The following is a 15,063-nucleotide window of genomic DNA, read 5'->3' as shown; positions in this document are numbered from 1 at the left end:
TCCTATAAATTTTCATTTAACCAATTTTAGATTTCGTCAATTTTTTGTCTTTTTTACTTTGCACCTTGGTATTAAAAAAAAAATGATATTGAAATTTTGAGCCTGGAGCAGCTCGAGCTTACCTGACACCCTTGGTGCAATGTTGAAAGGACTTTTGCCCAGGGGGATTCTGGGATGAACCTGTCTTTATTTCATTCATCCAAAGCTACACACCACTATTTACCCCACTAAATGTTCTTGACCATATGTCCCACTTTTGAAGAAACTCTGCCCTTTTTGGTTGGAGACAGTTATTTCACTGATCTTAATTATGTCAGATAACTTTCCCAAAAATTACAGCTTTTGTTGATGAGCCTTTCTTTATTTTTTAATTTTTTAATTTATTTTTTCCTTTCTTTTGGGGTTGGATTTTTAATTAATATCAAATCTTCAACTTTGTTAACGCCGAAATACCCACTCCAAGATTCCCAGGCCAAAAACTAGAGGAGGGGGGGATTAAGCAGGGTCTGTCTTAAAAGCATCATGGGCTGTCAGGTGAAGTGTTTTTTTTTGAGGCTCCACCTGGCTGGAAATGCCTGCCTACCAATTTGCATGCTTACTCTTAAAATTTTCATTCTGATCTCATTTTTATGAGGCCCTTGGGCCAATCCTGGGTGGACCCATATGCTAGGACGGCGCTGGATTTTGGTGTTCCAAACCCATAACCAGTGAGAAACCGACTTCTTTCTTTTCTTTATTTGACCGTTTCTGAAAAAAATTATTGAGTGGGCACCAATATGTACACATGCCCCTTGTGATAAGTCCATTCTTGTTTCTGGTACTACGGCCTTCGGCCCTGTCTATTCCTTTTTTCATCATTGTTGTCAAGGTATATCTCAAAAGACTGACAGTACTGGTGTCTTGTGAATTTTTATTATTCAAAATTTTAAAAATGTATGTGTCTGAACAAAAGTATAGGCTGCTGCCTCCTTATAATTTGCCACCTGGGTGCACCCCCACTTAAGCTGCCCCTGTTTTGAGCTATATCTGGAACAAATTCAAGAATTTTCCATAGAAACCTCTGAGAAATTGATTTTCGGCTAACTAAGATCAATTCAATTTAATAATTGATTCCGGAATGAGCTGCTTTCGTTAGCCAAGATATCTTTGTGTTCAGTTAACCAGGGAAAGTTTTTGAAATTATCATATTATGTTATTATGTGGGGAACTTTATCATTGTCTCTATGGGAGAAATTTTGGTTTTAGAGGATTTTATTCGTATAAGTGGGGTCCGGTACCTGTTACCTGATTAAACGAGTCTTACTGTAAGTAAATTTTTATTTCAAATGCAATTTCCAAATGTTCTGTGCAAACAAATGGAAAATAAAATGAATTTAAAAATTTAGCATATACTTCGGGGATGTTATTTACATCAGTGTTCCTTTAATTTTTTTACTTCTGTGGACCGGTAAAAATGTGTGAACAATTTCACTGAACTGTAAAAACGAGATAAATTATTCGCAGACCTTACGATCTAAGACAGAAATAAAAACCAATATAGAAACATTTTATTTATTATATTTTAAATTATGTAGCGGCTACATGAATTGGGTGAAATGTTTTGCAGATGGAGGGTTAAGACGATTGATTCTCCCTGATGATTGACCTTCGATGGTTTTCTTAGAATAAGTATTCAGGAGAATTTTTTTTAAAATTTTAAATTCATCCAGTAAAATGGTGTCCATTTATTTAATTTTTCATTAATTAACCTATCAAGAAGAGATTGGAAAAAAGATTACACAGGTGTATTTTCTTTATCTGGCTTCCACTTACAAAGGTTGTGGCTTCATGTTTTTACTACTCTTTTACGACATATCGAAAGTTTCATGACAGTATATGACGTTTGTTCAAAAAGTATCCGACCATAATTTTTCGTGCGTAAAACCAATGAAGCTGGGGGTGGTTTGATGCAGGTACGTGGCAATCCTAGCGTGCATGCTTGAATTTTTTCCTGCGTGCGAAAGCTGCGAGTCGCCGGCAGACCATCTGTGAATGAGAAAGTGTAAGTGAGCTCTGTGTCGAATTTTCGTTTTTGACAAATTGGCAGGAAAAACTTGACTAGAACAACGCTACTGCATTAAATTTTGTATGAAGCTTGGTGATTCCCGAGTGGAAGCGCAAGATTCAACAGACCTTGGAGTGGTATACAGCCGCTTCAAAGATGGTCGAAAGATTACTACCAAGAAGTTTTGCGTCGCAATCGGCAGCTCCATCGCGATTAATGCACCAGCGTTATTCTGCTATTTTGTCAGAAATGAAAATACGACGGTGCTCATTTACGCTTCCTCACTTATCGACGGTCTGCCGGCAGGAAAAAAAAAAAAATTCAAGCACAGCGCAGCAGGGCTGCCTACACACATGCACCAAATCACACTTCCCGAGCTACATTGGTTCACGCGCGAAAAGGTATGGTTTGGGGCCGTTCAAGTATTACGTAAGCAAATTTTTAGCCATTTTTGACCCCCCCCCCCTTGTCAGCAAAACTAACCCCCCTACTTCCCTTTTCAGCAAAATTTCGCTGCCCCCCCCCTTCCTCCTAACGCATATTGGTGGGATCAGAAACGTACAAGGGGGGCATAGGGGGCTCGTGCGCCCGCACCCCAGACGGGGGTGGGTTTTTTTTTTAAAATTCAAAAAATATAAGAAAAAAAAAATTTCGAAATAAAATACCTTTATATTTTGTTATAATCGATTTCTGTTAATTTCAATGCTATTTGAAGGGTAAGAACTCAAAATTTTTCTTTAAGAAATTCATTGTGACCCACCCTTTAGGCCATATATGGTAAACCGTGACTCGCAGACCAAATGTGGCCCTTAAGGTTATTTGATGTGGCTTGCCCTCTCAGACCTAATTTTGTAAAAATAAACTAAGCGGCACATTTACAAATCGCTTAAATGACCCGTGGCACAATTCCAGAGCATTTAAGTGGCCCGTGGTATATTTTCAGATCACTGAAGTAGGCCTCAACGATCACTTTCATATTCAAAGATCACTTAAGGAACCCGCGACACAGTTACAGAACACTTAAATGATCCGTGGCACATTTAGAGATCTCTTGAGTGATAATACAATTGAAAGCCGACGTAGATGAACCCAAAATTGCAAAAGAACCACGGCTATACGCGTTTCGGAACTATATGAAGTTCTTTCATCGATAGCAGAAACAAAGAAAAACTCCTTATAGCGGGAGTTACATCCCTTGAGTGACATGTGGCACAGTTTTAGAGCACTTAAGCGGCCTCCAATGTGGTTCTATATTGCTCAAATTACCCGCGAAGCGTTCCCAGATTACTTAAGTGATCCGTGGTATAATTACGGATCACTTGAGCGATGCGTGGCACAGTTCCAGAGCACTTGAAGGATTAATGAAACATTTAGATATTTGACATGAATGTCGCTCTCCACTTGTTAATACAAGATATACGGAAGACTGGATGTTGTGAAGATATTTATTATTTCAGATGTTTATTTTTTAAGGAAGGAAAAAACTCATCTCTGCCTCTACCGGGAGTCGAACCCGGGTCCCTCGATTGCCGGACGAGTGCTCTGACCACTAAGCTACAGAGGAGATAGAGATTTTCCTTCGTTAGAGCGTATATATGCCGAACGGAACCGTGCAATGGACGGTGAAACCGATCAGCTAATAGCTCATGGACGACGAGCCACCAGAGGGCTATATATATGACATGAATGTCGCTCTCCACTTGTTAATACAAGATATACGGAAGACTGGATGTTGTGAAGATATTTATTATTTCAGATGTTTATTTTTTAAGGAAGGAAAAAAATAAACATCTGAAATAATAAATATCTTCACAACAATAAACCCCCCCCCCCCCCGATGCTGACGTAATGCTTGAATGGGCCCTTTCTGCCAAGTCTTCCTTCTTCAAGCTCGGGAACAGCCAGAAATCGCGTGATGCGACATCCGAACTGCGAGTCGTGGCATAATTTTAATGTATTTTTATTTAAAAAAATAAAATCTATATACAGGGTAGAGAGATACTATCGACCGCCCAATAATTACACACGTGATTCTTTGTATATTCTCCCTTATGTATGTCACACACCCTTAGTATTCGTCCAATCCTATAAAATGGAAAACACTTTTCAATATTAGTTTTTCACGAAGAATCACGTGTGATTTAACGATAGGTTACTTTAAAAGTTCGTCAGAACTGCTCGAATGCCTTCTCGGTCTCAACACTGACTTTTGGAATGTATTACTGTGTGGTCCCCTAACAATGCGTTTTAGACATGCATATGCCTTTACGATGGTTTGTTCTTTAATGTTGCCAGTAAGTACATAGCTAGTGAATAAATAAAAATTTGTTAATGGATTGATATAAAAAGTAAAATACGCGCGTAAGAAAAAGAAAGAAAATTAAGCTTAAATACTGCTGTTATCGATATTTTGAGCACGTGTATTATCACGATATCATTTTATGGAAAAGGAACGTTTATATTCTCCGAGAGAAAGTAATCAAAATTCCATTATGATAATTAAATCAGCGCGCGCGAGTCATGTTTTTTAAAAATTATTTAATGCTGGGGATGGGTGGGAGGGGAAGATAGAATACTTAACTTCGATTTTATATTGCAATGAATGCAGACACGTTAGAATACCAAATGTATAACAGTAACAGGGAGTCAAATCATTATTGTGATGTTTTTATGGCCATTTTAAAATCCGGCTGCCATTTGTTTATTCGTCCTCAGGTTAATAGAAAAACGAAAGTTAACGGGCTGAGATATGTCTTCGCTAATAAATGTCATCGAACGTGTTCGATTTTTTTTAGTTTCGTTCTTAGGATAAGCTAAGCAAAATATTTTTTTTATACATTTTTCCAACATGTTCCACACTTATTTATTATCCATCAAAATTTATGGAATTTCAACCTTTTCAGAACCGAACATTCATTTTTTTTGGAATATTCAAAATGTTTTTGCATTTTTGATACTCAAAAATTCATTAAAAACAAATGTCAGCAAATTTATATTTTTGATTTTTTTTCCTTCAAGTTTTAAATTTTATATTAAATTATTTTGTTTGTGACAAATAATTCACTTCGTTCAGATTTTTCAGCCAAGATGATGCAAGGTATATTCATCTTCACATACAAGTTTTTCCATAATTTTATCATGTGTGAAAATTGCATCGTTGACTTGCATCGTTGCTGATAAAAAAAGAGAGTAAAAAATGAAAGATTTTAAGTTTTTCAGGTTCTTTTTTTGTGTCCGTACCGAGCACGTAGTCGGAAAAAAAAATACCTGCCCCGTACATGCCGGCCAATAGATTTGCCTAACTTTGTTACGTTGGTACTAATCTGTATGCAATTTGTTTTGTTGCATGGGATTCGATCGTAAGGGAGATAAAGGTCTGATAATTTCAATTGCAAAACGAAAAATATGGAAGAAAATTGCACCTTTTTCTAAAGTAATCCAAACTGGAATTAATTTTTTTTATTAGTGTGTAGTTTTTACATAAAAAACCGGATTTTCCCACAACAAACCGGTTATTATGCATAATCGCCGAGCATTTTGGTAAGTTTGATAAATATTTCCCGAAATTTCCCACTCTTACTGCCGATTATGCATGATACCCAAGCGTGGAGGCATTGGTAAACATGATAAATCGTACTACAGTCGAATTCTGTCGAACTCCAAGAGACCGGAGAAATCACTTCGTTAGAATAAATTTCGTTATAAAGGAATTCCAGATTTTTTGCATTATTCCTATGTAAACTGATGTGGGAGATTAGAAAATTATTCGGTAAAACGAGATTTTCGCTACAACGGTATTCGTTAAAAAGGGATTCGACTGTATATGATTCCCTATAAATGATAAATCATATGCATTGTATCATTATATCGGAGTACGGTCGTAAAATTTCTTATCATTATATCGAGGTCTGATTATATTCACATCACATACTAGAACTGCTTGGAAATTTTTTCGTGTTTATCAAATTCACCAATTATACTAGGGTATGGGTATTATGCATAATCACAGATAAAAAAAAGGTGATTAATTTAGTACGATTTATCATGTTTACCAATGACGCTTGCGTATAATGCATATTCGTCGGTAAAAGTGATTAGTTTAGAATGCAAAATAACCTGTTATTATGTGTAATAGCTGATTTTTTACATTTACGATAACATACTACATACTAGCTACAGAATCTACGTTTTTTTTGAAGGGGAGACCGTCTCTCATTAGCACCACTAGATAAAAAACTGATACAGATCATTTCCCAGAATACGATCTCTTTCGGATAACCGATCGCTTACATTACGTTTTCGGTTGTTATCTGTCTCTCTTTCTTACCAATGAAATCTCGTGACTTAAATATAGTTTCAGTTTCAACACTGAAAAAAAAAGAAGAAAATACTTTCATAAAAACATGTTCGACGGTCTTGATTACCGATTCAAAAGATGCTGAATCAAATGAGCATGTGAATTCCTGTATTACATCTTTATTGACACGTGATGTATGAGAATAAAATTAAACACAGGCTCTGACGTATATGCATGGATATCAACAGAAACCGGAATCGTTGGATTGCGAGTAACGACAAACACCAACAAATAACATGCACACGTCTAAGGTGCTGAAGAGAAGTCAAGCCCAGGTCAAAGCATTCCTCTCTCCTTAATGGACCTCGGATGTTGCCTATTATCCCGGCTCCGAATAGCTCCGGTATTCTCGGGAACACGAGACAGAAACTGTTTCTCCTGATATATTCCATCCAAGTCCGGCTATTTACTAAGACTACCTCAGTCTCTCGGTTATACGAAGTGGCAATCGCGAATGCAGCTGGTTGTTGGCTGGCTGCCTTCTACTCAAAGCTAATGTTGGCTTTTGCAAAGATAACGTAATCTTCTCTAACACCAACTACAGAGGCTTTTGTGCGAAATAGAACAGGGGAGAGTGAAAAGTAAAGAAGCGGCAGTGATTTCTCCGAACAGCAATGTTCGTAGCTAAGTCCACAAGTTTCTGGAAGTTTTTATTTTTGCTTTTCCCGAACGGGAGAAATGACTTTGAAATCAGTGTCAGGAAACAACAATAAAGCACTGCTCTTATTAAAACGTAACGTTAAACTAACATATGATGATCCAAATACAAGTAAATCGTATAGTAAGCCTAAAATGTTTTTCAATCTTTTTTAACTGCTGACAGGTAAAAATGATTCAAAAATTTCGCGAGCCAATGGAAATGGAGCAATACAGTAGCACTTGAAAGTCTTTTGACGAATGCAATAATGTTTGTAGCGCCAACTCATTTGCATGCACTGCTCTGACCTTGACATATGTAAAGCCGAATGAAGATATTAATCGACACCCACGGCTCAAATTTGTTTGTTTGGAGTTAGTGAGCTTTCAATGTGTAATTTTTGTTTTCTTTTTGTTGTCTAATTTTTTGTTTGTGATTTTTTTTCAATACGAATAGATATAACAATCAAGATGCAAGCAAAGAGCGATCGTTGAAAAGCCCGTTGGGTGAAAAACCTGATGAATTTTTAATTTAAAAATTTAATTAACTTAAAATTTAATTTAAAACACTGACTGAATGTAAGTTTATCATTTGTAAAACATTGGCTTAATATTATGGGCTTGCTTGGTTTTCTTCCAAGAGAAAAATATAAATTGTTATTACAGAAGGGCAAGGGAGAGGGAGAATTATGTTAATTTCCTCACTGACAAGAGAAACAATCCAAGGCACAAATGTGTAATATATATAATGCGCTCATAAGAGGTATTACAGGCTCCTATATAGGTAGTTATGAGGCAATTATCAAGGTATTATAGGTTCTTACTGTTAAACACGAAGGCGAAAGTGGGAATTTTTCTCTGCTAATGGTTTAGTATTACTTACCTTCTAGAAAAACCGCAATCGGCAGGTTTTGTTATAAAAATATATTTCATAACCACGTGTCATTCTTTTCGACGTGACACATGCCGCTATTACCGATATTCTAGCATGACAATGACCGTAAATATAGCTGAAAAGTTGTTAAACAGTACTTGAAATATGAGAGAATGAGGGTTTTTTTGGGTGGCGAATTCAGAGATGCTATCAAGCATTTATGGATTGAGTTTGATAGAGGGGTCCGAGTCAGAAATTATGAAAATTCGATGGTTTTTCAATTGTGTGAAAAAAAATGCCTACTGCCATGAGACAAACTCATCGAGTCCATACCAAAACATGGCAAGTAGTTTTACAATCTAAACTGCTTCCAACAAAAAGTGTTGACTTATTGTACTTTGTTATACGTACTGTTCAATGCATCACTGATTTGATGATTTAGTAGGTGTTTGCTTTCTTGTTTGTTTTTGTCATAAGACTTTTGAGCCACCCCATAAGAGTAAATTAATTTTTTTCCGAATTTAAAAAGTTTAAATACGCAATTTTCTGTTCATAATAGTTTGTAATGAGTCTCAGCGTTGAGGGGACTTGGGGGTCTAGTCACCCCCCCCCCCGAAATGTGAGAAAATGATCGAAAAAGAGAAAGATGGCCAAATCTATTGTTCTATCACTTTGGTCCCCCCCGAACGAAATTTCTGGCTACGCCCCTGCATGGGATAGATTTGATTAAAAAATTCAAATAAAAATTTTGCAGAGACATTTATGGTTGTCAAAACTTTTGAGAGCTATTTGTAGACATGTGCAATATCTCAAACTTTCTGCGACCTTTATGTATATATGGCTAAGAAAATTACAGTCCTGATCTTTTAGTTTTAGAAAAATAATAATATCGAATATTTCCATAACGGAAATTTTTTCAATCTATGATTTACTTGAGAGAAATTCGGTTAACGTCGATATATGCTATATATATATCCACATTTTCCGACACTTCTTCCACGACGCTCGTTGATGCATTCCAAGCAAAAAAGCTCTTTTCTTCATCTTATTGTTATTCTTTTGCGAAGGAAAAAAAAAAAAAATGAAATCAATTTATTTGCCGTAAAAACTCGAGAAAACTTCGCAATAAGCAAATATTTCCAGGGAATCAGTGCGGGTGTTTCTTCGCCGATAACATAAGAATGAGTTGAAATTGTGTACGACGTCTCGAGCTCGAACATCGATGTGTTATCAAATTTTATTAGTCCATGTGATATTCTTTCCTTGCTGATGTGGAAAAAAAGAAATTCAAGATTTATTGGTGGGAAAAATATTTCTTTCCCTAATGCCAATATGTGCATTTTCATCGTGAAAATAAATATGGTCGCTTATCGCATGGAATATCATATCGAAAAACTTGTTTTGATATTTATTTCGCTATTAAAAATTAATGAAGCGCACCTCTATAATGACGAATAGATATTCATGAATTGTACTTTTCATTCTGGAATTGCAGTTAGAAACAAACTAACCTGTTTGTTGTCAAAAACAGGATGCACCACAAATTCGTAAATAGTTTAAATATTCATAAAAGTAGAAGGAATTGTGAAATTTGAATGCGAAAAAGTTATTCTCGCGAAGATTTTTTTTTTGTACGGGGGGGGGGAATTAGTTAAAATTTTTCGTGATAGAGGGCACTGCACGGAAGCAAATCGCTGGATATATGCAAATCAGAGTCTTATAAAATGTAGGGTGCAAGATTAACAGCTCATTTCTGAATTTTCCTGTTACTGGCGTTTACAAAAGGTTTTCATTGTGATGTTGACATTGTGGTGGATGGAGCACTATTGGTGAAGTTGTTTTACCTCAGCCACTAGTCACCCGCTGAAGATTTACGAAAGTTCCGGATACAGAGGAGATTAAAAAAAGGTTCACGTGCAGAAGTTCAGTGATTTGCTTTCACGTAGCGCCCTCTGTCGACACGAATTTAAACTATTTTTTCCTGTGCTAAAAAAAAATTTAATGAGATTAACTTTTTTTGCAAATCGCATCCAAATACTACCGATTCCTTGAACTTTTATGAATTTCCAAACTATTAACGATTTTGTGGGACACCTTGTGCTTTACTCCGCATGAAATAAGATTCGAAGGAAAATTCTCATAATCGACAATCGACAAATTTCACGTGACATTAAAGAACGCTTTCATCGAGCTAATTCAATGAATAGCTTGACATAGAGACACACACAAGTAAATGAATGCTCAAAGTCTGTGCACTGGATATGCACGGACATTACTTACTTCAATTTATGTACGCTTGAATTCAAAATGTTCCTTAAAAAATGATTTTCATGTAATAAGTCAGTCAAGTAAGAAACATTTTACTGTATATGTATCCTCCGAAATGAATAGCATCGCGTTGTTGTATTCATAGGGTGTAGGGGAAGTTGTTTTTCCCTCCATTTTTGCCTATCTTTATCCTTACAAGTTTTAGGTTGTGTTAACGTGTCGAAATCTTTAAAAGCAGGTACCTATAGTGACCAGACATCAAAGTGAAACGTAGTTTTATTTACTGAACTTTCTCCTCTAACAATAGAAAATTCATTGCTTTACAGTGCCACATTTTTAGCTTTATTATTATTATTTGCTTTCTTTCTTTCTTTCAAACCGACCATAATCCCGATCTATTGCCATGGGAAATTTACTCTCGAAGGAGCTGCGCCGGAAGTGTGCATGTGTACCTAGCAGTTTGAGTGCGTATATAGTGCTGTGTATGCATTATTACAGCTGCCATCTATTTTTTCGAATTGTGAGGATAATGTAATGATTGAATATTTTCACCATTGTGGGTCTGTTGCTCTCTGAGGCGAGACTTTTTGAAATTGTTACTAAAGCTTAATATAAATGAACGTTAACGTAGTAATTCCCGTAACGTAATAAACCGTCAGTGTCGTATTTACCTTTGAACGGGTTATCAAAATCCATAAAACTATGCAGTATGATGTGAACTAGGTTTCTCTCCCAGGATCCCGCACCTAAAATGCAGCTCGGGAATTTCCCGAGATCCCGTAATGGAACACGTCTGGTCTTACAGAGGGGAAAAAACTAGCCGATTAGAGTTGCTATTGCTCAGTGTTACCTAAAGTGGGCAATATCGCCTCCTGGTGGGCGATGGAACGATCCAGGTGGGGGGGAACAAAGAAGTTACGGATTTAACATAGGATCCTATGGGTTCGGTTGAGTTGGGGGGCGATGAGAGAAAAAAAATTTCTGAAGAAAGGGGGCGATGAAACGAAAATTTTGGGAAACTATGCTACAGCTGAACACAGTTATCTTTACCTTCAGAAAATAACTTTCGGATGTCTTGATGCTCTTTTAACCCATACAGGTACATTTTCAGTCTTTGAAGGAAACAGACATTCTCATGAACATATGCAAGTTAATCATTAACAATTGTTGAATCCTGAGAGTGTATTGTGACTCCAGGAGGTGATACATTTCTACGGTGCATAAACAGGGTTCTTACAGAAAAGTTCGGGGGACGACGACGATGGATGGCTGAAAGGACCAGAGAAAGAAATACGGGTAAGCCTTGACAAAATCTAGATACACTAACGCCGGGATCACGCAATAAAAATTTGATAATAGTTTTTTTATGAAACTTAAAAAAATGCAGCCAATAAGACTATCGGTTGCATTTGCCCGAATGTAACCGGTACGATTATTGATTGCATTTCTCAAGTTCTATAAAAGGATTTTTATCAAACTTTTATAGCCAGCGTAAGACAAACATCTGTATTCGAATGTATGAAAAATTCTTCTGTAGATTTCTAGCAATACCGAAAGAGATAGAAATATAGTTGACGGAAAGACAGTCAAGTATAAAGCGGTTGTTTTCTTCCTTGTACTAGACACTCCACAACAAAGTTGGATAAAGTTACCCGGGATTGGATAATCTCAATTCCCGTTAGGGGCCATTCAAGTATTACTTAAGCAGATTTTCCGCCACTTTTGACCCCCCCCCCCGTCAGCAAAAGTCAGCAAAACATTGACACCCCCCCCCCCCCCCCAAGCAGCAAAATTTCGTCAGCAGCTTAGAATATTTCATATCTTCAAAAAGGGGGGTGGTTGATGACGTGTCAGCAACCTTCAAACCCCCCTCCCCCTTGTCATTAAAAGTCAGCAAATCCGAAACCCCCCTCGATGCTGACGTAATACTTGAATGACCCCTTATCCGTGGATTGAAGAAAACCCAGGAAACGTTAAGCCTAATGTGAACGAGAGTATCACATACAGAGATATAGATACGCACATCAACGTGGAATTTCCGCGAAGATGATTATTAAATAATCGCAGAAAAAATCAAGCATTTCTGACGCGTCTATCAAAAGTGACACAAAAAAAAAAAAAATTGCTAGAATTTATGTATCGGTCCATCAATTTTCCTGCGAACACAGAAACAAATGATGTTAAAATGACCGTAAAAGCATCGCTTTAATGGTATAATTCCCGTTATCCATTACATGTTCTTACGTGTTCAAGTCTATCACCAAATATAAAATAACACGCAGAGTGATCTTTCGTTTTCTTTCGACGAATCAGCCAAAAACAAAATGTGGCGCTCATTTAATTATCATAATGGGTTTTTGATAGTCGTTGGAGAACACAACATGAGCTTCTCTTTCCCGTGGAGTTACCTCCTACAGATGCATCGATAATTACGAGTATACTTTAAGAAATACATATTTTTAGAATTATATATATAAAGACCACCACACACCACCTAAATTGTTATGATGCGTTATTGAATTTTCAATCACAGTACTCGGCATTATAAATACGGCAGGCAAACTCCGGGCGTAGGTACCCGTAATAGAGCGGAATTTGTGAGAGTATGTACAGTGTGGGCAAAAAAGTTCGTAGAAACTTTAAAAATGAATAAAAACCGGAAAAATAATCAAAATAAAAAACGGTTTGCAGGGTTAGCATCGCTAGGTCACGGGAAATTTTTTAAAGGAAAGAATAACTCAAAAACAGCCGATAGGTGGCGCTGGTACGATCGACTTCGGTGGAAATATGCAAATGAGACGGTTATAAGAACTTGAGCTCCTAATCCACAGCCACTGTTGTAAACCGTTTATGTGGACCTGCTGCACCCTGCCGTTGCTGGATTTGTGACTCGCCTGCAATATGTTATTCGTTGTGGTGGTGGTCATGTGGAACACATACAGCTGCAATAAACGATTTGGAGGCATTCCGTTCGTTATTTGCGTATCTTTTCTTTGACTTGTGTACAGCGCCACCTACCGGTTGTTTTTGCGTTATTTTTTTCCCTGTCTTACAAAAAATTCCCGTGACCTAGCGATGCTAACCCTGGAAACCGATTTTTATTTCGGTCATTTTTCCGGTTTTTATGAATTTTTAAAATTTTTACGGACTTTTTTCCCACCTTGGATATGTTATAATAAATGTGATAAATCGGTGTCTATGCATAAGGGGGGGGGGGTCATTCAAGAATTATGTCAGCATCGATGGGAAGGGGGTTTAGATTTGCTGACTTTTGATGACGGGGGGAGGGGTTTGGATGATGCTTACGTCATCAACCACCATTTATTAAAATATGAAATATTTTTTAATGGCATCTTACTCGGTGCGCCAAAAACGAGGAAAACCTTTCGATAGTTTGTGGGCACCCGAACTAACATTCTACCTATTGATAAGTCCCCTACACAGCCACTTTAGTGACCTCTAAATGTTTCACGGATCCAAGTGATCTGGAAATGTGTCCGGGCCGCTTAAGTGCTCTGGAACTGTGCCACACATCACTCAAGTGATCCGTAATTATGTCACGGATCACTAAAGTAATTTGGGAATAACTTGAGTGATGTAGAACAACAACGGAGGGTCGTTGTTCACATCACTCAAACTGCTAAGTACGCATGCACACTTCCGGCGGAGCTCCTTCGGTAGTAAATTTCCCATGGCAATAGATCGGGATTATGGTCGGTTTGAAAGAAAGAAAGAAAGCAAATAATAATAATAAAGCTAAAAATGTGGCACTGTAAAGCAATGAATTTTCTATTGTTAGAGGAGAAAGTTCAGTAAATAAAACTACGTTTCACTTTGATGTCTGGTCACTATAGGTACCTGCTTTTAAAGATTTCGACACGATTTTAACACAACCTAAAACCGAACAACACCGGCCGCTGTTTACGTGGTTGCAGAGCTGTTTCTGTAATATAAAGCACTGCATTAACTTCAATTCGATTTCTCTATTTGGTTTATATTAACTAACACGTGAAACAGTTTATTTCTTCTTCACATAAATAGAAATTTTAAAAGCATCCCTCTCAGCCCACAAGTGGCTTCAAGAATTTGGCGAAATGTTTCATGGGTCCGCGGACCAGTGATTAAAGAACACACTCTCTTGCTTAACCATACCTCGTGTTCGTTCCTCTGCGGGATTTCTGAAAAAAAAAAAAAAAATCGGCTCATGTCGGAATGTGTGTTCTGGGCGTAATGTGGATCATAACGTATTTATGTCGTCAGAATTGCGGTTTTTCTTCCGGTGCTGTCACCTGTCTTCCATATTTTGAAGTAAGAATGGTAAACGCTCGAATTTTCATGTTATGTGAGTATCATGTCGAAGGTCTGTCTGCTCTCTGCGGAGAGACTTTTTCCGAATGAGAGACCGGTTGTCGACCACCACCACCGTGGTTCGAACCTGGATCCTCACGGGGAGAGTCCAGCACGATGCTCACACGACAGCACAGCGGCGATCGAAGAACACTGGTTCACATTACTTTTCTTGTAAAAGGAAAACGAAAATCTCACCACACTAATCTCAAGCAGAGATCGACTTCCTATGGGAAAATAACATCGACGGCAACTGGAAATAAGACCCCTCCGTAAAGCATATCCATTTTTAATATAACGCATCAGTAAATTCTTAAAATTGAAAAATAAAGAAAGCTCTCAACGACCAATACTACGTATATGTATGAGTTCGACGAATTTCCAAAATGGAGGAGATATATTTTATGGAACTGCTTTGAGCTTCATATTTCATATTTCTCTGCTTCATGGAGCCTTGAAACAAAATGTTTTCCCTCTTTAGGGAATGAAACATACAGCTGCACTAAGATATGAAAACCTTTCAAATAAAACTTAGAA

Source organism: Pholcus phalangioides, unplaced genomic scaffold (genome assembly GCF_987345545.1).
Source record: "Pholcus phalangioides strain wild (caught in Gottingen) unplaced genomic scaffold, Ppha-v1.0 ptg000004l_1, whole genome shotgun sequence".
Classification (NCBI taxonomy): Eukaryota; Metazoa; Arthropoda; class Arachnida; order Araneae; family Pholcidae; genus Pholcus; species Pholcus phalangioides.
Note: the sequence above shows the minus strand (reverse complement) of the source record.